The sequence below is a fragment of the Pholis gunnellus genome (genome assembly GCF_910591455.1).
Source record: "Pholis gunnellus genome assembly, chromosome: 14".
NCBI lineage: Eukaryota > Metazoa > Chordata > Actinopteri > Perciformes > Pholidae > Pholis > Pholis gunnellus.
This window is the reverse complement of record NC_136541.1, coordinates 19309578-19328402: the sequence shown is the minus strand read 5'-3', so window position 1 is coordinate 19328402 and position 18825 is coordinate 19309578. Positions and strand designations below refer to the sequence as shown.

The following is an 18825-nucleotide window of genomic DNA, read 5'->3' as shown; positions in this document are numbered from 1 at the left end:
TGCATCGGGAGGGCTGCCCCCCCCCACATCACCCCTCGTCCTTTTGTTTCGGAAAACATGTTTCAACTAAATGCAACTAAGAGAGCTATGAGAGAAGGAGAGAGAGAGAGAGAGAGAGAGAGAGAGAGCGGGGAGGGGAGGGGAAAGAAAAGGTAATTTAATGAAGTGAAACGTTTGATGTTGTAAATAAAAAGCAGACTGGTCGTGGGTGAGAGGCTGGGGCTAATGGACTTTGTTGGATGGTAGGTGTGGAGCTGCTGATCTTTAAAAAGCCTAAATAAAAAAGTCAACTTCTCAGAAACGATGCCAAGAACCCCCCCCCCCCCACCCCACCCCACCCCTCCTCCTCCTCTTCCGACCCCCCTTTGCTAGATCCCTCGCCTGGGGCATTCACTTCACTGGTGGGGCTTATTATGCAATTACAGCAAGGTAAAAAAAATAAAATAAAAGCACCGCCAACCCGCCTCATCTGAGTGTGTGGGTGTGTAATTATGTGTGTTTGCATCCATGTATGTGTGTGTCTTACATACCGTACACTCCTATAGTTTTAATTCCAGCAGACCGCAGCGGTCTTAGGGAAATAAAAGGTTAGGAATGAAGGAGACGAGCAGTGGAGACGAAAGGAAAGGAATAAAATATTCAGGAGTAGTTGAGAAGTTAACAGGATAACAAAAAAGAGAGAGTAAAGTACAAGTGTGGAAGACGAGGAGCGGAGAGAATGGGGAGTGACAGGAATGTAAAAGTGGAAGGCGAGAATAAAAGAAAAGGACGAGAGTGGTTTCGAAGTTAAAAGGAAAAGGGGAAGGGAAAGAAATGAGAACACACGATTATGAAGGTTAAACAATGGCAGTGGTCATTACGCTTCACTTTCAATGAGAAGGAGGAGAGAAATCACCCCCCATTTATAATTCATATCCTCAATTACCACTAATAAAGTGGCATGAATGGGGCCAGCCCAGGGAATGGCGCAGGCACAATTACATGTAGTATAGCCTGGCATTAACATTTTCTATTTGAACATTTTTCAGCCTCAATTTCTCTTGGAGTTAATAAGAGCGATGATCCCTCCTTGACTTTTTCATGAAATTATTGTATGGTTATAATATTCCAATCTATTAGCCCCCCTCTTCTCTATAATATATTCTGCCATTTAATAGCCTGACCTGGCTGGATAGAGAGATGGGAGAAAGAGAGAGAGAGAGGGGGAGAGAAGGGGAAGAGAGAGAACATGACATTGATGAGAGGAGTGGGTCTTGTCGTTTTGACCCAAGAAGGGGTGAGACAAAGGTCTCATACATCCCATACAGCCTTTGAATTGAGGTCTCTCACGAGGCCGTGCCTATCATCTGGAAAGCTTTCTGTGGAAGGTGTGCTGCTTTTTTCCATCACTCTGTCGGGGCTGATTTTGAATCTCAAGCAAGCAACTTGGTCAACCCAACTCGTGAAATACCGGTGCTCGGTCACCGCCCATCGGCGTCTTGATAACAATGCACGAGGCACGCTGTAGCGAACGATGCACCCGGCTTTCAATGTACTCCAACGTAAACCCATCTGCGTCATTATTAGATAAACAATAAAACGTATTGCTGACATTCCCGCTATTTTCTGCAACAGCCCCCATTTAACATTTACTTATTTAGTATGGGCTAAAGGAATACTTCGATGCACGTATCTGGTAGTTACACATGTAAAGTTTTGCCTCGCTGCTTTACCCTAGGTGAACTATAACGCCAACACTGGCTGTTTGAATGGTGTTGGAAATGTTGGAATTGCATGAGCATCAACAGTGAAACAAATAATGAAACGTCGTCGGCATAGATATAAGTTCTGCAGGACGCAAGTTGTAGTAACTGTGTAAACTCCGGTGTTTGCAAAAATCAAAAGAAGCTTACAGTATTGTCTTACCCAGGGACACATACAAAAGCATCAAAGGTCCAGGGCCATGCTCCAGCATTCGCATCGCATTATTACGCCAGTTGGTCGCTGCTCTGCTGCAGCGTGGAGCCACGTGCCCGATCCTCGGGCTAGTCGTCTAATAGGCCCGTTTACTCCACCTCTCTTTATCCTGCTCTTTTTTTTCCCGGCCTCCCCTCTATCCCTCCATCATTTCCCCACGTAACATGGCAAAAGTATTCAGCAAACCTGCCTGCCTGCTTTTTATATAAAATAACAAAGTGTTCAGAGCTTGTAAAACACCGCGGGACTGACAGTTTAGCAGACTTCCCACAGCCCCGAAAACTTCTATTATGTAGGCGGCAACGAGGATTCAAAGGATGTAGAATTGCGTAGAATAGAATGGCAAATTTAAAAAGGCGATGAGCTGTGCCAAGTACAGACACAAGTCATTATGGTAGAACTACTACATATATCCTTTTGTGGTGAGGCAACTAATTTAAGTGCTACACCTCCGATACTGGGACATACACACACACAGAGATGGAGAAAGGAGGAGACAGACTAAAAACCTCTCGCTTACTATCTCTTTTCTTACATTTACTCATGAAAATCATGCGCCACACACACACACACACACACACACACACACACACACACACACACACACCCCATGTGGCTAGCTGAGAGCCAGCTGTTCCTTTCCACTTCACATCACTATGGGCTAACGACTGCTAATCCCCCATAGCTTTTCCCTCAAAGGAGCTAAGGCAGCAGCCATGATCTAACTCCTATTGAATTCCAATTACCCTCCACCGGGATTTCACAATAAGAGTCCCCCCCCCCTCTACCACCACCACTAACACCACCCTCACTTCCCTCATGGTTCGCACCATCACAACAAGAGCCACCCACACACATACAGCCTGGAGATACAGTAACATCGGGAACACATGTTTATTGTTACACACTAGTTATTTGTTTTTATGATCTAAATTCAATTATATTTAGAGGCTTTGGCAGTACCGAGCGCTTAACTTTGACTCGAACCAAATTGAACTGAGGGAGACCCTCCCTCCCCCCACATAGCAACAGTTGCATCCTTGACTGGACTTGCCCACCCCTTTCTTTCTACCCTGGCAGGTTTGCCCCTCTCTGCCAGGCAGGGTCCCTTGTAAAAGAACAGCTTCAATGAATGGAGGCCCAGCAGGGAGCCAGGCATGCTCGCACTCTTAAAACCCTCCCCTCTCTTCAAGCACACAACACCCTCCCTTGCCTCCTTCCTCTATCCCCTTCTTGCCTCCTGCACTCATGCTCTTTCAGTTCTGGTTAATAACTTTATAGGCACCTATGAGGAACAATTGTGCGACGCACAACATCTCTAACAAGCAGCTCTTTATGCATTCAAACAATCACTGGGTGATAAATCTTGTGGTTTGAAAACGTGTACAATGCTAATCAACAATATCTATAATCGAGTGTAACAGCTCCAAAAACCAGAGGACCTGTAGCACTACAAGTCTTTCCCCCTCCTTCTCTCCCCCCTTTCACCCCACATATCTGGTTTGATTTTACCCCATGAAGCGGTGAATTCCAGTCTTTCAGAGAACAACACTGGGCAATAAAACAATGGGTGGCTCGGGGGGCTGCACTGTAGGGACGGAGGGCGATGGGATTCCTGGTAAAGTCTGAGGGAAAATGCTGCTATGGTTACAGCGGGTGGGACTAGGGCGGAGAGGGCTAGACGTGGTGGGAAAGTAGGTGCTGTGATCGGAGGAGAAATGCCAAGAATCAGGGATGTAGTGGAGGTTAACGCCGACGACACCTTTTAGACACTGGCATGCATTTACAGTCAAACTCACTTTTCCGTGAGAAAATAAAGACTGTTATGAGTGCTATTAGTGTGTGTTTTTTTCAAAAGAGTAAAGAAAAGTTTCTGCATCTAAGCGTTTTTATACCGTTAACCGTTTAGCACATTGGTCCCTTTTATAACATTTTGGAGGGCGCACCATGCTGTAAAGTTTGTCTTTCAAAACTGGGAGCTAGCAACTGGCTATCCAGCCTCCACTCAGAAAGCAGAAGCCAGTTAGCCTAGGTAACGTTAGCCTAGGTAACGTTAGCCTAGGTAACGTTAGCCTCGGTAACGTTAGCCTACTCTTCATTCGCCTGCTGAGTCATCAGGAGGGTCCGGCTAGCATTAGGTGGCTGTGGGGTCCAATTGTGTTGGTGGAAAATGACCAGACTGTGAAGACTAACAGCGACAGGTAGTCCTCTAACATAGAGGGACTAAACATGAGGAGTAACTAATGTGAGGAGTCCTTGGAAGTGCTCAAATCAAAAACGTGACAAAGCCAATTGCGAACAATGTCAGCCCCCGAGCTGGTTAACTGCCTGAAGGGCCGTTGGAATTAAAGAGTATATTCTTAGTGCCCACCCTCACAAATATTGGACCAATCAAATAACCAGAACGGCCAAAATTAAAGTGAATAACACTTCTAATCAAAAGAAAAAAACAGGAATATTCATACTGATTGCACAGCAAAAAATGAAATATAATCATGTCAGTTGGTTTATGTGATTGTTTGCCATAATCGTCAGCGTCTGGTAATGACCTCGAGGTGGGTGAATGAAATAACAGAAAACCGTTAAACTGGTAAAATGATTACATCTGCAGCACCCAGTGTGTCTGGTGTAAGTGGGGTGGAGGCTAAAGGTGAAAGCGAGTTTGTGTGGCACTCTGAACTGTGGTATTGGCCCTAATGTTTTTTTTCCCTTTTTAAAATGTCCTCATTCCCACTTTAATGTCTCTCTACTTTTAGATGATGACAGTATAATGGAGAGATGGAGTCATGGCATGGTTTATTACTACACACACACACACACACACACACACACACGCATACTAGCATCCAAATATCCCCAAGGACACAGGGAGACTTAGCAACAGGAGTAGTCCAAAAAAGAAGATTACATTTTGAGTTTTCCATGCTTAGACAGCCTGGTATGTTTTGACCTTTTGAATCTGAACATGACTCAAACGCTGTTTACAGCCGAGCTAAATATGTAGACAAAGTTCCTGTTGAATTGAATGGTCTGAACTTAAATGGACATTTAATATGAACGTCAAAGACACTGTGAAAACAGCAATCAGAACAGGTCGAAATTAGAAATTTGTCCTTTCTTTTCCTTCCCTTTAAACCTTCCCTTCCTTCCTCGCTCTATTAAAGCTACACCTACAGTATTTATCTCAGTTTTCTGAGGTAAGGTCTACTATTCGGCCAGAACTGCGATTTCTAACATCAAAGCGGCATACAAGAAATTGAGGGAAGAGAAAAAGTGTTTCTCACTTCTTTTTATTCACTTTTTCCGCTGTTTTCTTATATCCTTGCTCAAACTTTTGCTCTGACGTGTTCGAAGTTAAAGGTCGTGCAGTATGTAAAGCTACTTTCAAGGGAAAATTGAAGTCGTATAACAATACGACTTCAATTTTCCTTTGTTGCACTAATGCAACACGTCGTTTTAATATCACAGGGGTGCAAAGTCTGGAAAAATAACAAGCTTCTTTCTGAAGAGGGAAAGCGCGGCCGTTTTCACCAAGGAAACAGGCTGATAAAGACATCGGGCTCTTCAGCCAGAAGAGTTTTGTTGTTGATGCCCCCCGATTATCGTGGCAATATATCAAAAGTTTTACAAGCCCCGCTGCGCAGTCCAGCTGTTAAACGAGACTAAGAGACAAGCAGAAGAGGGGAAGCGATCTCAGAACCATCAGTGATACGAGGAAAGTGACGGGATTCACTGCCAGTCGGAGACGCCTTACATGGCAAATTGGACATGAGGGTGCATTGATGGTTATGACTTGAACGGAAAAACATGAGGGAGGCATTGTTCGGTTCATTTTGATTCTCTCCTGCAAGTGTGTGTGTGTTTGTGTGCGAGTGTGTGTGTGTGTGTGTGTGTGTGTGTGTGTTTGTGTGCGAGTGTGTGTGTGCGGCACGGCCATCTATCCTCTCAGACATGTTTAATAGGGCTTTGGCTGGGTTGACCGAGGGTGTAAATGTGTCATACTTTATTAGAAATCCCAAAGAAGAGGGCTAACATTAATCACTGGCTCTTGTTTATGAAAGTCATAAATGTTTCACTGAGTGCTTTATTGTTGGCTGCCAAGATTTGGAGAAGCGTAGAGGAGTCCTTAATGTGTGTGTGTGTGTGTTCAGTCGGCCACTGTGTCACGGTAGCACCCCAAACCTATGAGAAACAATCTCTCTCTCGCTCCCTCTCTCTCTCTCTCTCTCTCTCTCTCTCTCTCTCTCTCTCTCTCCCTCTCGCCCTCTCTCTTGCTCTTTATTTTGTCATGTTGTCAGGCAGTATGACATCACCCTGCCCTTTGACCCACATAGTCAGGAGAGCGCTGATTGGATGATTGGCTTATGGAGGACATCCACATTGACTCCAAACTCGATTCTGCTGATGTCAGGCGCTATTAGAACTGACGACATGCACACACGCCGATAGGGTGGGACAGTGTGTGTGTGTGTGTGTGTGTGTGTGTGTGTGTGTGTGTGTGTGTGTGTGTGTGTGTGTGTGTGTGTGTGTGTGTGTGTATGTGAACAGTGTGTGTTGGTGTGTGTGCAGTCATGTTCAGGGTTATATAGGTCAAATGTCTGAAGCTAAAACATCTTCCAGCTGAAATACCAGGCGAAATGTCAAGGTCTGCCACCGTGCAATCCCTCAGATCAATAGTTCAATTGGACATAAAGACGTCGTTCTATCCACTGGGGCTAACGTGATACATCATGTGGCAGGCTCCGTCTGAACCCCTTTAACCACAACCAGCTCGAAACCAGTACCAAGGTAGCCCCCAATACGGCTCTCATCCTGTGGAGAGGAGGTTGGTTTTAAGCAGCTTCATCTTTTGGGAAATGTGTCAGCTTGTAGTTCCTTACCAATGCTTCATGGGAAGTCACACAGAATGAGACATCTATTTTTGATCATCTCTGTGGCAGGTGTTGAACTTTCATTTCCCGCCCAGAATCCTGAACGAAAACTACATCCTATACGGACATATTATGGAGCTGTACGATTTCCGTTCCAGTTGAGTCGATGTCCCTCGAAGGGCCCCGCCCCGCTTCAGACGCTCACTTTAAACACGCCATAGATTCATAAGATCACCGCTGCACGGTTCCGTTGTATCTCCTCTCACGACCTCTGTGCAGTCGTCGCTGCTCTTTTAGCCCCCCCCCCCCCCCAAAGTCCCACTTCAAGGCATAAAAGTGATAACGACACATCTAAAACGGCGAGGGGGCGCACAGCAGCTACGTTGCTCATGAAATCACGACAAACCGTAAATTCCAAGAGCCTCCGTCGCCATCCTCCTCCTCCTAGTTAAGTGTGGAATAATGTCATCTTAATGATTATTTTTTTACACGGTGTGCCATAACAGCATAATTCAGGGAGGGCGTAATGATTTTTTATGCCCCTGACATATTGTTTTGCGGGGAGTGACATAAAAGCGCGGTGACATGTGGCATTTTGGGAAAGGTCAGGCGCTCCATCTCGGCCGCCCGTCCATCTTCATAACGTCGCCACTTGTCATATGGAAACTGGCATCACCAATCTTTGTCTCTCCCTTGTCGCTCGCTGACCCCCGCCATCCTCCTGATTCTCCTCCTTTTCTCCGTCTCCTTCTTTTTTTCCCTCCCCCTTTCATTTTACGTCGCTCTTCATTCCCGTCGTGTTTTGTTGAGGGGATTTTTTATTTTTGGTAACACAGAGCAAATTATCACTATAGGGAATAGGAAAAAAAAAAAAAGATTTCACACACTCATACAGACACACACACACACACACACAGACACGCGCATGCAGAAGGCCTCGGGGATGCTGCGGGGGGGGGGGGGCCGCATGTCAACACCAGCTGTGAGGATTGCGGTGACAGAGAGAAGGGCTAATACTAATGTGATAAATACGTCAGCACTCACTCCGGGCACATTGTGTGTGTCGGTTCGTGTTTGATGATTGCACAAAAATCTCCACAGAGCCAGCTGCTTCAGCCGAACGGAGATTTAGACAGCGTTCTGTCACAATTCCCGACCTCGAAAAGATGCCAGTTTGCGAATGTCGATGCCACGAGTCCTTAAACGATTCAAACAAAAATGAAGTGCCGTGAACAAAACTGTCACGTTTTGCACACGTCACCATCTGCATCGCCATCGCTCTAACCGCGCTCACTCTTAATGGCTGAGTGTATAAGAACAATGGCAGTGTGGAGACAGTGGACGTTTTGTTGAGTTCAGTGTGAAACACGATAATGCCAGTGGCACATAGAATGAGAGTTATATTCATGATTCTGATGCCCCAATGCATGCTGGGAGGTTTCCCTTTATTGATTTTAGGTATACAAGTAAAAAGTATTCAACGAAAAGAAAACATCTTAAGCGTCAATCCTGACTAAAACAGGGAGCAGCTGTGCTCCTGGGAAATGATTTCCTCTTGACAGACTCTGATAGGACTATGAATAAATAGAGGTCACCAATTCATTGTTCCTCCCGTTTATTCTAAATGATGCCAAGTTATTGCATTTCTTCGCACTTTAATGACATATTGGTGGGTGAAAATTGCAGAACGTAGCGCCTTTTCACAAGATGCAGCATCAGAACATCTTGCAATCTATCCGTCTTCTCTCTCCTCCCCCTCCGCCTCCGTCCCCTGTCTGTTCCCCCTCAATCTCCTGACTTTGTCAGACCCTCCTCTCTTGTTTTGCCAGCCGGGCGGTGGGCGTGGCAGCCCCCGCCGTCCTCTGTCCTTTTTCCACTTCAAATTACCGTTTTTCTGTGTCTTAAGGTCCACACCTCCCCTCTCTCAGACCGCATCGCTCCATTCCCAGCTAAATACAACGTGCATGCGTGTGTCAAACAGCGGCGGTCCGTGGACTCCCGGTTAAAAATGACATGGTCCCCCCCCAACGCACGGTGGGGATAATTCACCCCTTCTACAAGGATGGCAACACACACATGCAGTCAACAGTACATGTGCATAGAGTCACTGGGTGTGTGGGGTGACAGAGGGAGCGCTTGCATGTGTTTGCAGGGTCACGCGGTGCCATGCGGGGTGAGTGAGGTGTAATTTCTCGGCAGTAATACTCAACACTCCGGCCATGACAGCTTTAATGGTGATGGCCTTATTATAGAGAGGACGCCTCGTGTGTGTGTGAGTGTGTGTGTGTGAATTCTAATGGTGATGGCCGTATTATAGTGAGTGGAAGACGGCTGAAAGGCTTGGATGTATACCACGCCACGTTTACTGACATAAGAATAATAGGGCAGAAGACGCCATGTATGTTTGTGAGCATGTTGGTGTGTTTCTGTGTGTGTGTGTGTGTGTGTGTGTGTGTGTGCGCGTGCGCTAATGAAGGCCATCTGGTGACTGGCGAAGTAGTATTGAGCTGTTTTGCGCTGATAAGGAGAACAGTGCTGTCCACACATTTGGCAACTGCAGAACAGAATAGAACAGAAAATATTGTCAAATCTCTGTCGTGATATAATCAATTTCCGGTATTTTCATCAGAAAGTGTACCCTTACTCAGAGAGCGTGTGTGTGTGTGTGTGTGTGTGCTTGCGGTGTGATCTTCCTGTAGGTAGGGTAACACGACTCTTATGGGCCTGCGGTTCGTGTTGTGACGGTCTGATTTACAGTCAAACACATGCCTTCCTCCCTCCTTTCCTCTCCTCCCCTCCCTCCTACCACCACGATTGTTAGCTAATCCCCTCGTCCGTCTGCGTTGTACTCACTTCCTGTAACTACATGCTGCCACCGGGACCAGCACCTGCTGAGCCGTTGCAGCACAGAGAAAGGGCTGCGTGTGGTTTCGGGAGAGCTAACGGACAGGCTGTAGCCGCACAGCAGCGCCAATTGTCGGGAGGCAACGTGGGTTAACCTCTTCCTTCTATTGCGAAACTCAGGGTGCGCCAGGCCTCTTTCGTTGTTGTTTTTTTTTTCTCAGGAAAAATAAATCACTCGTGACACGAAATATAACAGAAGTGTGTTTTAATAAGGCTCGACTACAGGCTTTCATTTGAGTGCAGGATTGAAAACAGTTCAACAACACAGAACAGATGATTCACTGTCTGCACGTATGCGTCCGTGTGTCTGATTGAGAGCTTAAAGGTAGTTTATGCCGAGGACGTCCCTCCTCTGGAACAGCGAGAGCACTTGATCCTGAAAGATCCGCCTCTCATTTCAGTCTGTAAACAAGCTCGCTGTTGTGTGTTTACCCTGGATCACCATGACGGGCCTAAACTCCAGCTCCCCTGCTGCCTAAATGCACGATACGTTTCCTTAATAGTTCCCCTAAATAGGCATATCTGAGTTATAAGCAACATTATAACTCTCCCAAATTATTTTGTATGATTTAACAGGTACATCCTGTGGATAACAAGCCTCACTTAATATTACCGTAAATTACTTTTATGCGTCCGAAATTATGTTTTTGTTTGTTTGTTCTGGATCACCATGCAAGCCTCGATATGACTGCCATACTTCCTTATTAGTAGGATAATAAGGTCCATTAAATAACTGTTTTAAGTACATGCACATGACAGCTATTAGTGAAACATTAAACATTAAAATGTGGCTTTTACTGTTAACAACAAAACTTTTTTTAATGCTAAAAGAGACCTTAATAGGAACATGTAACACATACAGGCTTCTATCCTTTACTTTTGCATAAAAACATAATTAGCTGCACAACACAATGCAGAAATCGCATTATTTAAGAATTGCTGCTTTTGTCACAAAACTAACGAGCTAAATTCTGCTTCAAGTCACATGCGTGTCTGTATCCAAAGCCAGCACGGCTGATACCACCGCATGTCGAGGCTGAGTTCACCGAACAAGAGGCCTTCCGGTGTGCCGAAGGCTACATTTTTCATATGTAGTCATCTCTCAAATATGCTCTTACTTGCGCATTGAAAGCGCACACAGCCGATCGGCTTGTCACATCCTCTGTCTGCCTGCTCCAGCACCGTAATGGGAAGGGGACACAGTTGAAAGTCCCGAGGCTGTGGCAGTACAAAGTGCTGTTGCCTGAGGTGTGTGAGCGGGTGGGTATGTATAACACACGCGTATTTACATCTCTTTTTGTGTGTGTGAGGCTGAATGTTTCTGCTTGAACTGACTATAAACTTGTGTGTGTGTGTGTGTGTGTGTGTGTGTGTGCAGACGCCCACAGAGACACAGGTCTGTCACATCCTGTGTGCGCGATAAGCCCTAATGACGACACCTTGTGATTGATTGAATTTTTGATTCGTCTGCTGAAGTCTAGCTGGCATCCTTTTCATCTGACGTGAAGAAGGAAGAAAAAAAGGTGTCTCAAGTGTGTGTGTGTGTGTGTGTGTGTGTGTGTGTGTGTGTGTGTGTGTGTGTGTGTGTGTGTGTGTGTGTGTGTGTGTGCACGTGAAGGAGCCTGTCTGCCTCTGTACACAGCAGGTGATGTTTGCCAATTTAACTCAACAAGAAGAGGCGAGTACAGCTTTATGTGGGTTAGCAGTGTGTGTTTAGAGAAAATTGTGTGTGTGTGTGTGTGTGTGTGTGTGTGTGTGTGTGTATGTGCAAGGGTTATTACACTTATATTAATTCATCAGGCTTGTCCTACTGCTCTGCCCCCCCTCCTTCTAACCTCACCTGACTCAACTCATATGTCACAGGCTCAGAGTGAAATGCTGGTGCAACACATTTAATTACAATAGTTGCCTTTGAAAAACACATTTATAACTGTGAACACTGATTACACAATATCCATAAACATCTACATGTGTACATTGCACCTAAATTTGATTACATTCTCTTCACCAAAGTGAAAAAAAACACATATACAATAAACCCAATTCTCTCAGCAGCCTACAAGCCTTACAGGATACAAACCTCATATTGCAAGACTAACTGCATTGAGGCTGCTGGTGGGCTCAGTGGTTTTTAGCTAGCCCTGTTACCCGCTTATCTCTGCTGGCTGAGTAACTCTAAAGAACCCAGGTGTCCTGCCTACTTGACAGACTGCAGGCTAGCAGATACAGCTAACTCTGCTAGCAAACTGTGTTCTAACAATACTCTTCATTTTCTCAGTGAAAATAACACTGGACTAACTATTGGGGTTGGTCTACATTAATTAAACCTTTACTGGACTTTAGTGACGAATGACTCATTTCACGTGAAACTAGCCTGTGAATACTATTCACTTATGCTAATAGCTAGCACTTACCAGTATGACACATTGTGAGTGCTAATCGCTAACATTCCCAGCACATACATTTATCCCAGCCTTCCCAGCATGTGCAAATCATACGTATGACAATAGTTAGCAACACTTGATGGTATACCATCATCTAACTCAACGTGAATTAGCTATATATTATCTGTGTTGACTATGAACCCTTGCCCCCACCCCCAGTTGTAGCACTCCTGAAAAAGACCATTTCCTCTATCACAGTAATAATAAAAGGACGGTGTCTCCCTGCGTGTCTACGTCCGTGTCCTATGATCTCGCAGCTCTCTGTCCGGATCCACCCTCTTGCCCCCTTCTGTCCTCTAATCTTGTTTGTCAGAAGTAAATGAGCTGCCCACGGTGAGGTGTGTTAGCCACTAATGCATTTATTGCTTGATAAGAACGAGGCCCATGCAGGTCAACCTAACCACGGTCATAAAAAAAACCAAGGTAATTAACCTGTGCTAGTTGTGTCCATGGGTGGTGCTGCTTGGGACATGCGTGTGTTCCTGCTGTGTTAATAGTGAGGGGGCAATCACTATTGATAACGCTGCCGCGTATCAATTAATCGTTAATCTCGTTCTGTCAGATTAGCGCGTCATCCGATAGACTCCAGACTGACTGGAGACAATAAATACATATAGTCAATAAAAACGGCAAAGCATCCTGGGAGAACAGGGCGACACATTGGGGGGGGTGACACGTGTGCCAGGGCAAAAGCCATAAACCCGATGTCGGTTATGGCTTTACACTCTCTTGTCTTATCTGGGTGTACTCAATTAAAAGAGGAAAAACAAAAGAAAAAGACGGCAGCTTCCTGAGAAGAGAAGAGGAGACATCATTAAGACCGATGTCCACACTTTCCCCTCGCCGGTCTTTCACCAACAGGAAACCGCTTGTTGTCCAGCAAGACATATAAGACCGGCTATTCTTTCTCCTTCTTCTTCTTCATCTGCCGCTGAGCCATTTCCTTTATTGTCAAAGACACACACACACACACACACACTCTAATAGGTAATAGATAAAGGACTAATGCCTGGGCTGAGAAATAAAGATAGATGGATAGGGAGGGAGGAGAAGGGGAGAGGGAAGAAAGAGAGGAGTGAGTTATGAAGCGGTACCCAGGGGGTTAATTTCTCACAGGCAGTTTTCATACGCCACACACACACACACACACACACACACACACACACACACACCCGCAGAGAAGGAGTAAAGGTGATGTCTGGCCGTGCCAAGCCGGTAGCATGCTAGTTAAAAGTGAATAAGTTTATGGCCGGTGTAGGCCCTCGTACATCAAGGAGCAGTTTGTTTAGCCAGCAGTGTGACAGGGTACAGTAACATGGGCAGGGCCGGAGAATGGCCACACAGCTGTGATAAATGGGAGATTGCAGGAGGAATGGTGTCCCAGTGTGTTTATGTGTGTGTGTGTGTGAGAGAGAAAGAGACATCAAAGTGTGTTTTTAGCTCTCAGATTAATGGCGATTCCAGTATTTGATCTGAGTGATTATTTTTTATTTTTCCCATTTGAGGAATCTCTTTTTGAAGCTGTAAATATTGCAGACGCCCCTCACCAGTCATCTCGCAGTACCTGGTGTGAAAGGATGTTCCTCTGCAGTATTGACAAAAAGCTTACATGGTTGCACTGTGATGTTTTAAATTGAAGAATTTTATTTATTTATTTTCCTGCTTCGATTGAAGGTTTATTTATTCCCTGGCAGAACTGTGAGGGGTATAAGATAAGATTAAAAAAATAAAAAAGTGTGCAATCCCTCATGATACAAATTTTGCATCATTTTCTTTCTGTTTTGTTACAAAAAATGTGGCAATTCCAAAACACCGTTCTGTGCTCAGCTGCTATTAGTTTATGATTTAATGTTTTACGTTTGGCAAACGCACGTCCAAGTGCAACAGTACGAAGCTCGACATTATCAGCAGCCGTATTACAGAAACAGTTACATGCGACAAAAGCGAAAGCAGGATGCACAACAACAGAGAAAAGAACGTATCCTGTTCGTGTCATCACTGGAGGAAATCAAATAACTACATTCATACTGAAACTAAAGTGCACTTTAATGTATTGAGTATTTATGCTATTCCTCTATTTTTCAGACACAGTGTACTTTTCACCCCACTACATTTATTTAGCAGACATAGTTACTAATTACTTTTCAAATAATGAATAATAATAAATTCAAAACCTAACTCCTTACCCCCTCCTCATCCTCACCCCATCCTTGTCCCAGTCTCTGCCCTGCACCGCTCCAGCTGTGGATCTGGACTGTACCACGGTGCTGAAAAACAATAGTGTGTGTGTGTGTGTGTGTGTGTGTGTGTGTGTGTGTGTGTGTGTGTGTTGCACGGCTGCAAACAATAGGCTCATTATCACGTACCCACAATGCAAACAGCGACTTCTACTGTTCTCCTGTGCATCGCCCGTTAGTCGGTGAGACAGTCAGACAGACAGGTGGGGGAGGAAGACAGGGGGGCAAGACCCGGAGACAGTCAGCGCGCCACGCAGCCGGCTCCGCCGTTTCTCCACCCTCAATAACTCACTTTCCTCCCTCCTTGGAGAAGGGAAAACAATAAGATATAACAATTGGCAAATGGCTGAGGCAGCCGGAGCATTACAAATGAAATGTAATGTTGTTACAGTTTGGAAATAATGAATTACGAGGATAAGCGGGGATCTGTAAAATCGCTGTAGCGATTTACCGGGGTTTCATTTTTCAACTGTATTGAATTATGGGGAATTGGCCTCAGTCAACTGCAAAACACAGAACGAGGGAAAAGGAGGATGATTCACCGTTTCACTGTGTGTGTGTGTGTGTGTGAGTTTATGTTGTTGTGTGCAAGCATGTGCAACCCTGTGACTGTTTATTTATCCGTCCGTGTTTATGTGCATAGATGTGCACAGCTGCTTGCACATTTGCGTGCACGCAGGGTGTGTGTGTGTGTGTGTGTGTGTGTGTGTGTTTTTATGGACATCTCAATGGCGAATGTCTGGACATTTGTGTGTGTGTGTGTGTGTGTGTTCCTCCCCGTAGACCTGTTGAGGGCTTTCTCTCGCTCACCCCGCCGCACATGTGATAAATGTCCCTTATCGCCTCTGTCATTGTAATAACCCCACAACAGGCCCAGAGAGAGAGAGAGAGAGAGAGAGAGAGAGAGAGAGAGAGAGAGAAAGGGAGGAAGAAGGATGGAAAGAGGGATAGGGGGGGTAAGAGAGTCACAGAGAGAGAAATAAAACAGAAATGTTGAGAGTGGGAAAAAGAGAGGAGAGTGGGAGGGGATGAGATGGCGTGGAATGGGATAGCTGGAGTTATCAGCCGGTCTTGTAGGGAAAGAATACGCATCAAGCTGCCAATCACCCGGCCTGAAAATTGCTCTGAGATTTGAGTCCCCAGACGGTGTGTGTGTGTGTGTGTGTGTGTGTGTGTGTGTGTGTGTGTGTGTGTGTGTGTGTGTGTGTGTGTGGTGTGTATGTGTGTCCAGAGAATGAGAGAGAGAGAGAGAGAGAGTACCCAAAGCCCCTGTCGTCTCGGTACCATTACTGCTCCCGTCCTTCCACCTGTCCCCTTCACCCCAACCATCTCGCCTCTCGCTTTTTCTTTTTTTTCTTCTCAAAGCTCTGACTCAAAACAACACGTCTCCTCTCTCTCTCTCTTCTCTGTCACTAAAACCTGTTCTCAAGTCCTTTCGAAACAAAGTCGTCGTCAGTGGCGCCGGCTATTAGGGGGAGGGCGAGAGACACGGAGGGAAAAAGGGGGAGAGTGAGGGGACGGGTGGTGGAAAAGGAAGGAGAAGAAAGCTGGAAAAAAAAGAAAGAGGAGAGGGGTTAATATGTGAGCAGAAACCATTTCAGCCTCTTTAATTTTCTATTGATCTGAGCTGCAGACTTGTCCCCTCAACCCCGTGAGTGTGTGTGTGTGTGTGTGTGTGTGTGTGTGTGTGTGTGTGTGTGTGTGTGTGTGTGTGTGTGTGTGTGTGTGTGTGTGTGTGTGTGTTTGGAGTTGAAAGCCTCCAAGCTGTCTCTATACAGAATCTGAGAGTACCTGAGGGTAAGAGGGCTGTCCCGTGAAAACCATGTATCTCCAGAGCAACTTTTCATGAGTTAAGAGAAACTGCCTCGTCTTTTTTGACACGGCAGTTTTAGTTAATGCAGTGTGTGTTTTTTTTTTCTTGGGGTTGTTTTTTCAGCCCACCCAACATTTAATTCTTCATCTCATCTGAGAGATTCTATATGTGGAGATACATGGTTTTCCCAGGAGAAGGCAACAACATGAAGAGAGAGTGAGAGAGAATGTGCTGCGGAAAAATACCAAAGAAAATGAAGATAGGTGAGGAATGGTAGTTTATTTTTTAATTTTTTTTATTTGCTTTATTTTGTATTATTTTCTTGACATTAGTGGATCAAAATATGTAACAAATTCTGACACGAGTTACCTTTTTTATTTCTTCAGATAAATGAATATGAGCATCACTTTTAGCTCAAATTCACACTTGTTTTGGAATATTCAAAGATATGTTTTAAAGCTGAAGGTGCAGACTAAAGGATGATGGACATGTAGACGAGAGCAAAGTGTGGAGAAACATCCCCCTCTATTGGACAATGTGATGTCGCCAGGCAGAGGGAGCGACTGGAGGGGGGGGGGGGGGGGGGGGGGGGGGGGGGGGGGGGGGCAAAAAAAAGTGGGAGGAAAGGACGGGAAATGAGAAGGGAGGGATGGAGGGAAGACATGATAGGCCTGGAGAGCAGAGAGATAGCAGATTGATAAACATCACAATGATGTCCAATTGCGGCTGTGTGATGCAATCGCACGCACACACACACACACACACACACACACTCACTCATACACAACATAGCCCCAGGTGTGACTTGTGCATTACCCCACTCCAGCAGATAGACATCTTTGATCTGCTATCGAGTCTTCGCACCTACATCTATTTTTTGTCACATACATTTTTTTTTCTCATTTCTGGCTTGTGTGTTATTGGAGTGAGAGACAGACAGACGGGGCGGCAGAGAGAGGCATTAGAAACAAAGTCATTCATGTATTTTAAGGCTAAACTAAAACAATCTTTGCATAACTCTTTCCATCTGGAATGCGTCTTTTCTCAAGTGGTACAAGTCGGTGTGGGTAACAATGCGCCCTAATGTTTTCATGTTATTTTATTTTATTTTTTTTATTGGTCTCTAAAAACCCCGTTTTAGAACCAAAGTGCTCATGTGAATTACATTATAAGTGGTGAACCAGTGATTATGTGACATTATGACTTAAGAAGGTTGTGTTTTCACAAGCACACCCTTGTTGTCTGGACCTGTTTGGTGCTGGGGGAGCGCTCCGATTTTCGGAACTCAGGGTCACCCGCAGCACCCACTGTCATGAGGACCCAAACCACAACACAGCACCCCGGGGCGTAGGCCTGACCAGGAACTTTTCATTATCTGGGTTGCAGTCATTTTTTCCAAAGAGTCCTTTTTTTTTTTTCTTTTTTTTTTAAGACAACTGACACCCAAGAAAATCACAGAATCCCCACCACAATAAAATCTCAACTTAAATGTTTATTGTCGCTGCAAATAATTCCATTATATCTGAAGCAAACTTCTAACCGAACTCTGTACCAAAAAAAAAGGCGCTTTTTCGCTCTCATCAAATTTGCCATCTAAGTCGTGCCAACAGAGATTACCGAGACACAGGAGGTTTGCTTTGTGTCCGTTTGATTTCTATTCCGGTGACACTCCGGTGAGACGGGGTAATATAGTAGACAGCTAGACAGACAGCTAGATAGATGGAAGGCCAGACTGCTCCCCTTGTATGAAGGATTATCCCCTATCCTCTGTTTGTGACAAGAGCTGATAAGGGCCTGAGAGGAGAGGCTGAGAGGGCTAGTGACACACACACACACACATATATGCGCATATAATCCACAGCGAGAGAGATATCAATCCATCATTTAGAGCCGGGGATTCAGCGAGAGGAAATAGGTTCTTCTCAAGCGCTGACAACCCAACACACACTAGAACGCAAACACACACTCACCTACAATAGCATCTGCTGTACAAAGGGCTCATGGGGGCTTCAGATTTGAAAACGGGGGCGGTTGGAATGAACGTTTCAATTTCATCTATTTATCTGATTTACATTTGGCCATTGTTGTGAGCACGGCTGCGTCTGTGTGTGTTTCGGAGCTGAATGACATCAGTGTCACTAATAGAAATCCGAAAACCCAGATGTTAAGATCTTTTTTTTCCATAAGCATTGTCGAAATGGAAAAGAAAGGAATGAAGCAGAACAAAATGCAACTCAACCTTTGTGAAGTATAGCTTTTATTAGCAGAAATCATATTTTAAGAGTCAAATAATCTGTAATTACTCTACAAGGTCCTGCTTTTTCAATATTGAGCGTGAATCAGCATGATTCTGAGGGTGAAATACGATGTTTAGATTGGGCATTTTTGCACTCTCTCGTCGGGAGGTTGCTATTTCAGAGAGAAGATGAAACTTTTTAGAGAAAGGTTAGAAAAGGCCACTCGACTGTTTCCCAGTCCGTCCATCCATCCTTCTGGTTGGAGAGAAAGGTCAGAGCGCGGGGAAGGAAAACAGCAGAAAGGTGTTGCGCTGCTGCAAAGGCTCTCTGCCTCGCACGTGTGTGTGCATAAACGGAATGTGC

At 45.2% G+C, this 18825-nt stretch overlaps 1 protein-coding gene across 3 annotated transcripts in view; it reads left to right on the top strand.

Moving 5' to 3' along the window:
- rnf220a (ring finger protein 220a) overlaps window positions 1–18825 on the top strand; it is a gene marked incomplete at its 5' end in the record, with an annotated part of 145692 nt that overhangs the window by 74672 nt on the left and 52195 nt on the right. The gene's annotated exons all lie outside the window — the stretch shown is intronic.